The sequence below is a fragment of the Macaca fascicularis genome, chromosome 16 (assembly GCF_037993035.2).
Source record: "Macaca fascicularis isolate 582-1 chromosome 16, T2T-MFA8v1.1".
Lineage (NCBI taxonomy): Eukaryota > Metazoa > Chordata > Mammalia > Primates > Cercopithecidae > Macaca > Macaca fascicularis.
This window is the reverse complement of record NC_088390.1, coordinates 39471745-39484447: the sequence shown is the minus strand read 5'-3', so window position 1 is coordinate 39484447 and position 12703 is coordinate 39471745. Positions and strand designations below refer to the sequence as shown.

Sequence of the window (12703 nt, the reverse complement as noted above, 5' to 3'; positions counted from 1 at the left end):
CTCTGATGATTTGTGATGTTGGGCATTTTTTATACATCTGTTGGTCATTTGTACTGCTAGTTACCAGAGGCTGGGTTGGTGCAGGGGGATGGACAGGGAGTGGGGAGATGTTGATCAAAGGGTGCAAAGTTTCAGTTAGACAGGAGGAGCAAGTCCTGATATTCTGTTGCACCGCATGATGACTATAGTTAATAAGAGTGTATATTTCAAATTTGCTAAAAGAGGGAATTTCAAATGTTCTCCACTTAGAATATTTAAACCACAAAGACATGATAAGTACGTGAGGTGGTGGAAATGTTAATTAGCCTGATTTGATCATTGCTTATTGTATACATGTATCAAAACATCATGTTATACCTCATAAATGTGTCAGTTAAAAAACAAAACCAAAAAACATCAAGTATTAAAAAGAAACTTCTAACAGGAACCATGAACCCAGAAAGCACATCCTATAGGAGCTCAGATATTAAAGTTCAGGTGCAGAATCTCTATTAATAATAATATTACTAGCTAGTTTTATTAAGTGAGTACCCTCTGCCAGGCACTTCAAATCCATCATGTCATGGGTGATCAGAACGTGGATTAAGATGTGCTCCATCGAATGTGGCAGCCTCGGGGCCGCATCCCAGTGTGTACAGGCTGCTGTACCGTGAGCACCCCTGACTCCAGTCTGCTGTGCCTGGGAGCTGGAACAGGCAGGGGCTGCAGGAAGCATGCCAGTAGGGTTGGAAATAGGCAGTAGGGACAGCAGAGATGGGAATGGGAGCAGACTGTGGATGGTCTATGGCCACACATTCTCCCTCACTCTTTCCTGGGTTCTTGCCCTCCTAAAAGCAGGGAACTCCTCCTGGGTTCTGCTCCCTACATTTGGTGGCAGCCAAGTGGGTGCTCGTCACAGTCAGCCTTGGCTCGCTACAAATATGCTTCCTCTTATTTCATCAACTTGTCTTGGCCATATGTTCCTAGGTGTGGTCTGGTGATGTGTTGGCAGTGGGCAGATCAGAGAGCCAGCCTTGGGGAGATCACTGAGGCTGACAGGTTCTCTTGGGAGAATCAAATGCTAACTCCTCTCAGTCACTGCATCTCTATCTTAATAATTATCGACTCTGTGAAAGCTGAGCTCCATTATACATTATGCACAGTGCCTGGCATGTAGTAGGTATGCGGCCAGGATAATCTGACTCCAGGGTCCGTGTTCTTCCACAATTCTGCCTGCCTCTTAATAGAATCCATAGTTGTCTACCTGAGGGTGTGAGGTTCCAGTCTGGAAGACAGCTGGAATGATGAGCAGATAGGCAGGGCTCAGCAGGCAGCCAGAAGCATGGACTGGCACCACTGGCCTTTCTGAAAGCATTAGCATGGCCCTGCTAAGACGAGGAGCCAGTCTAGGGGATCTGCCTCAACCTGCTAAATACCACTGCTGTCGCCACCACTGTCCCTAGGGAAAATTTCACAACATTTCTCCATGCCCCCCACCCACCATCCCACCATCACTGCCCACCAGGCACCTTCCTTCTGTGCACTCCCACAGTGCCTGGCACCACCCAGTACCTGTCTGCCGGCCACCCTCCCCACTGGGTGATTCCTAAAGGGTGACTCATGTCTGTATCCCCAAGGCCTGATGTGGTGCCTGGAATACAAGAGGTGTTCTAGAGATGCTCACTAAGGAAATGAACGAGAGAACCACAGGCATGGTCCCGGATGGAACAACATCTGAGATTCAACATCCACAGCCAAATAGCAACTCCTCTCCTCCCTAGCTCCTGCAGGGCTTATGCAGGATCCAAGCCATAAGCAGGAATACTCCCTGCCTGGGCTGAGCCTTTTTGTCTTTCTACAGAGAACTTTCAGGCCCATCATACTCCTTTTGATCTTTACAACAGCTCCACTGGAAGGTATTCTTACCAGCATTGCTGAGATGCATGTTCAAGAACCAAAAAGATGAAATGACTTCCCCAAATCAGTGGTAGAGCCATGATTTGAAACCAGGGCTACCTGGTCCCCAAATCCATATTAGCTATTTTTCCTTCACCCAAACTCCCCATTAAATGCCCTCTGTGCACCAGCTACCAGACCAAGCCCTGGGAACACAGAGATGAAAATGACACAACCCCTACTATCTACAGGAAGCGGACAGTAGAGACCTCAGAAGAAAGAGCAAGCAACCTGTCATTGTATCCCATTTGAAATTTCCATCAAACCCAGAAATGCCTGTCAACCTTCTTCCCCCAACCAGCCAAGCTGTGGTCCAACATGAAAGACTCCGATTTCCCTCACCTTCCACTTCATCATCTCAAGTAGGACGCAATTTTGGATTCTCAGATGAGTTGTCAAGAGGGATGCACCAGCAGAGGCCCAGCATATTGAACACCCTTCCAGGTGAACGACTGGAGTGCCTTCAGCCTTCCCCTCTGCCTCTGTGAGTCATCTGCCAGGAGAACACATTTGTCCACACAATTGAAGGAGAACACTCCGATTTTCCTGTTGTTCCCCTTCGTGTTGTTTTCCCAACCAACAGACAGATTTGCAGGCACTTGATGCTCTTTTTCCTGCGTAGCATTCACACATCTCTTCCTGCACGGTCTGAAGCTCTCTGGACAGCTGCCCAGCAGAAAAGTCCCCGGCTGTGCTTCAGGCTTGGAGACAGGAGACTAGAAGGCCTCTGCCTCTTAGTGAAAGCAGCACAGGAAATGTCACATCACAGCAGATGGGCCCCAGGGCACGGAGAAGGGGGGGTCACATTACCACATCATACATTCAAATAATGCAGAGCGTTATTCCAACAACTCCCACATGAGAAGGGAAACATCAGGCAAACTACTCTTTTTTTTTTTTTTCTTTTTTTTTTTTTTTTTTGAGACCGAGTCTTGCTCTGTCGCCCAGGCTGGAGTGCAGTGGCCAGATCTCAGCTCACTGCAAGCTCCGCCTCCCGGGTTCACGCCATTCTCCTGCCTCAGCCTCCCGAGCAGCTGGGACTACAGGCGCCCGCCACCTCGCCCGGCTAGTTTTTTTTTTTTTTTTTTTGTATTTTTTAGTAGAGACGGAGTTTCACCGGGTTAGCCAGGATGGTCTCGATCTCCTGACCTCGTGATCCGCCCGCCTCGGCCTCCCAAAGTGCTGGGATTACAGGCTTGAGCCACCGCGCCCGGCCGCAAACTACTCTTTAGCTGTAGGACCTTGTAGCCTCCTGTAGGAGCCTCAGTTTTCTCAACTGTAAGCTGGGAAGAATAACACCTACTTCCAAAGGCTTTGTAAGCCTTAACAGACGAAGTGTTCAAAGCAATCAGCACAGTGCCCACTCATGCTCCATGATTGCATGATTGCATGCTCCATGATTGCATGATTATCCTTCCCTTTCTCCCCAGAAAAAGTAGCTTCTAAGGAGAATGATGTCAATGATGTCCTGAAAAACATGGCCTCCTGATTGGGAAGGGCAGAGGGGCTGCATTGCAGTCGCATTTGCCTCATCTCCTTTATTCTCAGGAACAGCACCTGCCACGTGGAGATGCTTACATGGGTGTTTATTGAAATCACTTTTTTAAACTCATTGTGAGAAAAAGCACAGTCATGCAGCACTTCTTAGAACATGATAGGTGGTCAAAAAATTCCTGTTTCAGGAACAGGTGAATGAGCAAGCAGGTTTTTTAATAAGATCCGGTCTTTACCTTCAAAGAGCTAACCATCTACAGCAGCTTCCTTGCTAATAAATCCCTCTGGCTGCATTTAATTGACAAGAACCTTAATTGCAACTTCAGAAAACAAGAGGCAGGTTCATTTTGTTTACTAGGAGCCGGGTAACCCATTTGACAGACTTTCTCACTTCCCAATTGTGTGAAATGTATTTGAGGAGTTTGAAAGAGAAAAACAAAACAAACAAAACTAAATGGCTGGCTTTAACAAGCACATTATTTTGAAAACAGTCTAATGAGAAATTTCAGTAACTCACTGAGAAGAAAGCAGAATCGACTCAGGCAAAAGAAAAAACAGCTAAGTTTTAGAGGCATTTTGGAGCAGTGCAATTTCATTTCCTTCAAGTGTAATAAGCAAGAAGAGATGAGAAACCCATCACCCAGAAGAAGCCCTAAAGGTCAGGATTAATGAATAGGTTAGAAGGTTTGATGCTTGCAGGACCAGCTGTGTGCTGGTAAGTGGATGTTTCAACAGTCCTTAAGGGGGCTTATACATAATTTATTTTCTTAAGTAGGTACACAGTGTAGAAATGTTGTTTGCACTATTAATTGGACCAGAAAACCGTGTCTTCATGGGTATTAGCTATTCCTAACCCCTCACAGCAAGGGCTCCACTTTGCATTTCCCAAACTCTGTAAGGCGGAATGCCCCAACAGATCACAACAAGCCCAGATGCTGGCAGCAGGCAATCTTACTCTTATGCCTGGATGCAATGATCCGGGAAAAGGATCCTAGCCATTATTTCCAAGTCCTGGCATGTACAAACAGAAGGCTTCGAGGAACAGCAGAGGTTCAAGACATGAAGCCCAGGTCAGATATCTACTCTCCCTCCAGATTAGCTGTGTGACCTGGGACAAGTCATTTCACCCCTCTGAACATTAGACTCCCCAGGTGTAAAATAAGAAGTTTGGAGGGGAAGATTTTTGGTGTCTGGCACTTTGCTCGGATTTCTCTGACTCTGAGACATGCCTCCCCAACTACCAGGTGGGAGAGCTCTAATGTCAGCAAAGCACCAGCCTCACTAGTCTGCCAGAAACAAAGCAGGCTGGGAGATGGCTAAGGATATGAGCCGTGGCTATGAGGGATGGGGGCAAAGAGTATAGACTTTGGAATTAGGCCAAGAGTGATTTCGCCCAGGCTTCTTCAGCTCTGTGACCTGGTTCAGCCTCTCTGTGCCTCAGTTTCCTTATCTGTAAAACGGGGATGATAACATCATCTTCACAGGGCTGTTGCAAAGGTTAATGACAGCAGATATAAAGTGACTAGCACTGAAGGCACTCCAGGGAGGGCAGCAAAGCCAGCCTGTGATTTCAGAGCTACTTTAAGAGTTACTGGAGGATCAATGAGACTCTCTCCTTATTCAACACTTTATTCTACATTTCTTTGATTTAGAATGTGCCAACTTCAGATTGGTGGTATCCACTGTACCAATGGCTAGTTACAATTCAGCTGCTGGAATTCATATATAGATTTTCAAAGTGGGTTGTGTGCATGGAAGCATCTCCCTCTCTACAGAACTCCTTGGCCCCCAGTAATCCCATTGGCTACCCTGGGCTTCCAGCAGCAGGCTTAACATCATTAGAGAATAGACAAGCAGGGGCACGTGGCTGTTTTCTTCCCCTCTAACTACTTTAACATGACAAACCTTCATGTTGTGCACATGTACCCTAGAACTTAAAGTATAATAAAAAAATAAAAAATAAATAAATTACGAAAAAAAAAAGATGAGCTTGGTATTGTGTGAACATAAGCAGAGAGCACAGAAACCCAAGCCCCCATTTTTCAATTTATCTCTGATCCCATCTTCATAACTTAAATAACTCATCTCTCTTCTGCTGAAAAGTACACACATAGTACTTCCTTCTGTATGGAAGTAAAGATGTCTGTTATGTAACCTTCCAAACAAATCTACCACATGGCATGATTACCTTGCCCAGTTTGCAAAAGAGAACACTGGAATTGACAATGGCCACAGACTTGACTAGCCATCAGTGAGCTGCTTTAGCCTACTGTCCCTTCCTTTTAATGTCTCTGATGGGAAGGTCTCACCCATGAGTCTTAGCTCTGCTACCCCTTGGCACTGTGGCCTTAAGCAGCCTCAGATTCTCCATTTCTGGATGTGAGTATAAAATGCCTCTACTTCTGGGTGGTTGGGACCATAATCAAGAATGAGGAGGGCCAGGCGCAGTGGCTTACGCCTGTAATCCCAACACTTTGGGAGGCTGAGGCAGATGGATCCCTTGAGGTCAGGAGTTTGAGACCAGCCTGGCCAACATGGTGAAACCCTGTCCCTACTAAAAGTACAAAAATTGGGCGGGCATGGTGGTGCACACCCATAATACCAGCTACTACTCAGGAGGTAAGGCAAGAGAATCGCTTGACCCCAGGTGGCGGAGGTTGCAGTGAGCAGAGATCATGCCACTGCATTCCAGCCTGGGTGACAAAGTGAGACTCTGTCTCAAAAAAAAAAAAAGAAGAAAAAGAAGAAGAGGAGAAGGAAGAAGGAAGAAGAAGAGGAAAAGGAAGAAGAAGAAGGAGGAGGAGGAGGAGGAGGAGGTCAGGCACTGTGGCTCATGCCTGTGATCCCACTGTTTTAGGAAGCCAAGGTGGGATGATTACTTGAGCCCAGGAGTTCGAGACCAGCCTGGGCAACATAGTGAAACCCTCTCCACAAAGAAAATGTTTAAAATTAGCCAGGCATGGTGGTGTGTACCTGTACACCTAGATACTCAAGAGGCTGAGGTGGGAGGATTACCTGAGCCCAGGAGTTTGAGATTACAGTGAGTGTGATCATGCCACTGCATTCCAGCCTGGGTGACAAAGCAAGGCCCTGTCTCAAAAAAAAAAAAAAAAACTTACATAAAACTATGACTGTGCCAATCAGGAGTCAGCACAAAGTAGAAGCTAAGGAATTGTTAGTTTTCTTTCCTCCATCTTCAAAGGGCCATTGAGAAAGTTGAAGTTCTATGTATATGCAATCTCAATCTCTAAACAGTAACACACAATGCAAGCATTAGGAATGAAAATGATAGTTGTGGGACTTATTTTTATCTCAGGAGCACCCCCACCACCACCACCATTCCTGGAGATCCAGGTTTGAAACATGCATCTTTCTTAATTCCTAATTAATTCCTGTAGACCAATCCAACTAAGTGCAATCCTAGACTCTCAGCAACCCAGCAAATCCAGCCTTGCCATCCACAATGGGCCTGTCAACACTTACTGGGAAAGCAGAAAAATGCCTGGCAGAATAGCAGGTCTGAAGAAGCAGCGAGCTCAACCTGACAGTCTGGACTTAAATAAATTATATTTTCTGGCTAGGGGCGATAAGGCATAAATTTGAAGCGTGTGTTCTTACACGTCATGATGCCCCAATATGCAGAAAGAGCTGCATCTTGTTCCAAGTTTGTAGCAAAATTGCACTGTGTGTAAATAGCTCTCTGGCTTTTGATGTTGAGCAGAGAGGAAAATAATCCTCTGAAAAAAGCCAGGCAGGAGTGGCAGGCTCAGCGGCCCAGGCTGGGAGGCCAGGAAAGGCATGCAGCCAGGGAGCGGGCACTTCGCTTTCCCTGAGCCTCTCCGCCGGCACCTAGGAAGGTAAACTGTCCCCAGTCATCTTAGTTCCTAAAAGGATTATTTCCTCTAATGCCTTCATGGAGACGCAAGCAAAAATGCTTGGGGCCAATTAGGTGGGAAGTGAGAAGGCTCCAGCAGAGAACGGGAGGGAAAGGGAGCTGGTCAAGATGTCAGCATGAGCTCCAGCCAGAACCAGGTGAGGCCAGCCAACACAGAAGGGCACTTCCTGGAGGTACAACAAGGAAATGTGTGGCAGCAGCACCTTGACTCTTATTCATTCATTCATTCACTCATTCATTCAATAAAACAGGCACAGTCCCTGCCCTCTCAAAGCTGACAATCTGGCAGAAAACACATCCGACAAATAATCATATAAATAACCATCCAGTTACACACTTTGATAGATACTCTAATGGAAAAATATAAGGGGTGTGAGGTTGTAAAACAAGAAGTCACGATTTGAATGAAGGCTGGGAGCCTGGAGAAGCCAAGCGCCTCTCTGAGGAAGTGGCTTTCAAGCTGAGGCCTGATCAGGAGGAGTTGGCCAGGCAAAGCGTGCCAGAACATTCTGGGCAGAGAACACTCTAGGCATGTGGAAATGCCTGGCGGGGAAGAGCTTGCTGCACATCCTGGGATCCGAAGAGGCCAGTATGTTTGAAGCCTGTGAGAGCAGGGAGAAAGTATGCCAGGGGCTGAGCCATACGGGGCCCCGGTGGGGACTGGGGGCACTGGGGCTTCATCCTAAATGTAATAGGAAGTCATACAAGGATTTTAGGCCTCCTGCTGGTGGTCTTGACTTGATAAAGAATTTAGCTGTCCGAGCGTGGAGGCGGGCGCCTGTAGTCCCAGCTACTTGGGAGGCTGAGGCAGGAGAATGGCGTGAACCCAGGACACAGAACTTGCAGTGAGCTGAGATCACATCAATGCACTCCAGCCTGGGCAACAGAGGGAAACTCCGTCTCTTTTTTTTTTTTTTAATTATACTTTAAGTTCTAGGGTACATGTGCACAACGTGCGGGTTTGTTACATATGTATACATGTGCCATGTTGGTGTGCTGCACCCATCAACTCGTCATTTACATTAGGTATATCTCCTAATGCTATCCCTCCCCCCTCCCCCCTCCCCACAATAGGACCCGGTGTGTGATGTTCCCCTTCCTGTGTCCAAGTGATCTCATTGTTCAATTCCCATCTATGAGTGAGACCATGCAGTATTTGGTTTTCTGTTCTTGCGATAGTTTGCTGAGAATGATGGTTTCCAGCTGCACCCATGTCCCTACAAAGGACATGAACTCATTCCTTTTTATGGCTGCATAGTATATGTGCCACATTTTCTTAATCCAGTTTGTCACTGATAGACATTTGGGTTGACTCCAAGTCTTTGCTATTGTGAATAGTGCCGCAATAAACATATGTGTGCACGTGTCTTTATAGCAGCATGACTTATAATCCTTTGGGTATATACCCAGTAATGGGATGGCTGGGTCAAATGGTATTTCTACTTCTAGATCCCTGAGGAATCACCACACTGCCTTCCACAATGGTTGAACTAGTTTACAGTCCCACCAACAGTGTAAAAGTGTTCCTATTTCTCTACATCCTCTCCAGCACCTGTTGTTTCCTGATTTTTTAATGATTGCAATTCTAACTGGTGTGAGATGGTATCTCATTGTGGTTTTGATTTGCATTTCTCTGATGGTCAGTGATGATGAGCATTTTTCCATGTGTCTGTTGGCTATATGAATGTCTTCTTTTGAGAAGTGTCTGTTATATCCTTTGCTCACTTGTTGATGGGGTTGTTTTTTTTTTTTCTTGTAAATTTGATTGAGTTCTTTGTAGGTTCTGGATATTAGCCCTTTGTCAGATGAGTAGATTGCAAAAATTTTCTCCCATTCTGTAGATTGCCTGTTCACTCTGATGGTAGTTTCTTTTGCTGTGCAGAAGCTCTTTAGTTTAATGAGATCCCATTTGTCAATTTTGGCTTTTGTTGCCATTGCTTTTGGTGTTTTAGACATGAAGTCCTTGCCCATGCCTATGTCCTGAGTAGTATTACCTAGGTTTTCTTCTAGGGTTTTTACGGTTTTAGGTCTAACATTTAAGTCTCTAATCCATCTTGAATTAATTTTTGTATAAGGAGTAAGGAAAGGATCCAGTTTCAGCTTTCTACTTATGGCTAGCCAATTTTCCCAGCACCATTTATTAAATAGGGAATCCTTTCCCCATTTCTTGTTTTTGTCAGGTTTGTCAAAGATCAGATGGCTGTAGATGTGTGGTATTATTTCTGAGGGCTCTGTTCTGTTACTTTGGTCTATATCTCTGTTTTGGTACCAGTACCATGCTGTTTTGTTTACTGTAGCCTTGTAGTATAGTTTGAAGTCAGGTAGCGTGATGCCTCCAGCTTTGTTCTTTTGACTTAGGATTGTCTTGGCAATGTGGGCTCTTTTTTGGTTCCATGTGAACTTTAAAGCAGTTTTTTCCAATTTTGTGAAGAAAGTCATTGGTAGCTTGATGGGGATGGCATTGAATCTATAAATTACCTTGGGCAGTAGGGCCATTTTCACGATATTGATTCTTCCTATCCATGAGCATGGTATGTTCTTCCATTTGTTTGTGTCCTCTTTTATTTCACTGAGCAGTGGTTTGTAGTTCTCTTTGAGGTCCTTTACATCCCTTATAAGTTGGATTCTTAGGTATTTTATTCTCTTTGAAGCTATTGTGAATGGGAGTTCATTCATTATTTGGCTCTCAAAAAAAAATAGTAATTTAGCTGTCACTTGGCCACCTCTCTGATTTGGCTGCAGTCACCCTCTGGCTCCCCACCCCTGCTACTCCAGTGACTGCCACGCTTGACCAAGCTCTAACCTATTTCAGCTCACACCTGGCATGTTTGTGAACTTGCCCCAGCACACTGCACCCAGAAGAAGGAGCAGGAAAGATTACATTGACACCAAGGGCAGCTGCAGGAGCTGCTACCTGGGCTAGGATGGGTTCTAGGAGGCAGTCAAGGATGGGGAACAAGTCTCTACTCACTCCCACTGTAAAGAGCTCTCTGCTCCCTCTTTGACAGGGAAAGCCTTCAATTCATGAGGCTTCCATTCCCACTGTATCTGCTCAAAGCAGACACTCAGTCAATGATCGATTGAAGTGCAGAGATGGGAGGATCTTAGCACCCCGCTAGACCCTCCCTCTCTTTTTGTAAGCGGAAAAACTGAGAGAGGCTGGTATAAAGGAAGGAAAGGGTCCCAGCTGGATACTTTCTTGCTGTATAACCTTTAGCAAGTCATTTCCTCTCTCCTGGCTCTCTGTTTCCTAATATGTAAAGTAAGGTGGATTAACAAGATGATCTCTAAGACACTTTTCAGTTCTTACACCTTGTCATCATCTTCAGATGCTTAGGGAGGGTCAACACCTTCACCAATGGCACTGGGCATGCTTTGGCAGGGCCGAGATCACAGCTGATTTCAGGAGTCCACACCACTCTCTAACCCCAGCCCAGTATTCTGAAGTTCAAGGACCAAAAGGTGAAGGAGTTGGAATTTGCAATAATCTGATGCTAAGTTGAAATTTACTTTTGCTTGCAAATCCCTTCATACAGATAGGCAAATTAATATTATAAGCAATTTTGAAGAGACAGAGAGGATATTTAGAGTGTCTACAAAGAAAAGCTCTATTGGAGCACCCCAGAATTCACTCCAGATGTGTTCAACGCCTTGCAATGGATGTGCTATGAAATGCTCTTATCTGTTCATTACAGTGATCCCCAAGAACACGTCTCCAAGGGATAAGTTCATTTGCCAAGTTCAATTGCTATATGCAGTAGTTATGAAAAAACTTGGTTCTTTGAAAAAACATGTTTGCTTTGGACTTTGCATTAATTCCAGCTGTTCTCCTCTGCCATGAAGCTGAAAGAGTAGGGACTGGCTGTCCTGAAATAGTGCAGCTGACCAGGGACTCAGAGCTGTTTCGTATAGTGGAGAACAACATAGATGTTTCACTAACCCTTCCTACAGGTCTTGAAGGCAAGCAGTAGAGCTTGTACTTTTTTGCAATCCCCATAATCCTTGCACATAGTAGGAGCATATGCATATGAAGATTGAATGGACTGATGAGAAAAGCAAGGCAGAAAGGAGCAGTATGTGGCTAGGAAGTGTCCCAATGACGAAAACCCTCATGTCCCTCCCAGGACAGCACAGCAGAAAGGACACATGTGTTAGAATCAGACAGATGTAGATTTGAATCTCAGTTTTTCTCCTACTAGCTGTGTGACCTTAGGCAAGTCACCTAACCTCTCTGGGCCTTGGTTTCCTCCTCCACACAATAGGTAAAGCAATAACTGCCAATGGTCACAGTTGTAAGAGCTAAATGAGATAACATAGATAAGCATCTAGCACAGCTCCTGGCACATGATAGAAGCCCCTCTTCCTTTCTTCTATCTAGCCATAAAGATTTACATAAGAAAGGCAGCCTCCCACAGTCACCTCTGTTATTTACTTGCCCGTGCACTGAAAGCTGGGAAGCCAAAGAGCTTCCCTGTGGCCTCTATGCTGTAGGATGGGACAGTGCAGTGAAGCGTGCTCAGGAAAGTGGCCCAGACCCAAATCTCTGTGGCTGCAGGAATCCAACACAGTCAGCCTGGCTCTCCTCCAGCCAATTCTGCCAGATGTAATTTGGCTTCAGCTGGAGGTTCGAAAGCAGTTATATAATCATCATAACCCGTAGCATTTGTAGAAAGCTTTTACAGTTTTAAAGCACTTTTGCATGCGTTACCTCATTTGATCCTCTCAATAACCTTGAGAGGTAGCAAAGCCAAAGACTAGAACCCCCATTTTATAGATGGAGACATTGAGGCTGGGAGGGTTTATTTGGTTCACTTAAAGTCACACTGCTAAGAAGTGGCAATATCAAAACTTGGACAAAGATCTCTGCATTCCTTTCCCTGGGCTTTTTCTACACCATCACTCTGCCTCTTTGTAATCATACTTTCATCAAGCAAAAGTTGACAGAGCCCCTACTGTGTGCCAGCAATGTACTAAGTGCCAGGCTTCAGAAATGAGAGGCAGAGTCAAATTCAGGAGAGATGCAAAACCAGCTATTCAGTGAGTGCCAAGCAAGGGGTGCTGTGGTGAAGGATCAAGGGGAGCGAGTAACCCAACTTGGTCCAGGGTTTCAGGAAGGCTTACTGGAGAAGGAAATGCATTGATCTGGTCTTGGAGTCCAGCTAGAGGTTGTCCAGGCAGAGAGAGAAGTAAAAGGAGTTACTGGTGCCAGAAGCAGCAAGTGGAGAACCACAAGTGTGTGAAGCAGCAGCATATGACCTGGGGCTGTTACAAGTTGTTTGGTCTGGCTCCATCCACCCACCCACTCATTCATTCACTCATTCAACATGTATTTCCGGAGCACCCCATGTGCCAGTCACTATACTAGCAGCTAGGGATAGA

At 45.6% G+C, this 12703-nt stretch overlaps 1 protein-coding gene across 3 annotated transcripts in view; it reads left to right on the top strand.

Annotated features, from left to right (window-relative positions):
* ASIC2 (acid sensing ion channel subunit 2) overlaps window positions 1-12703 on the top strand; it is a 1129045-nt gene that overhangs the window by 1021997 nt on the left and 94345 nt on the right. The window lies entirely within an intron of this gene.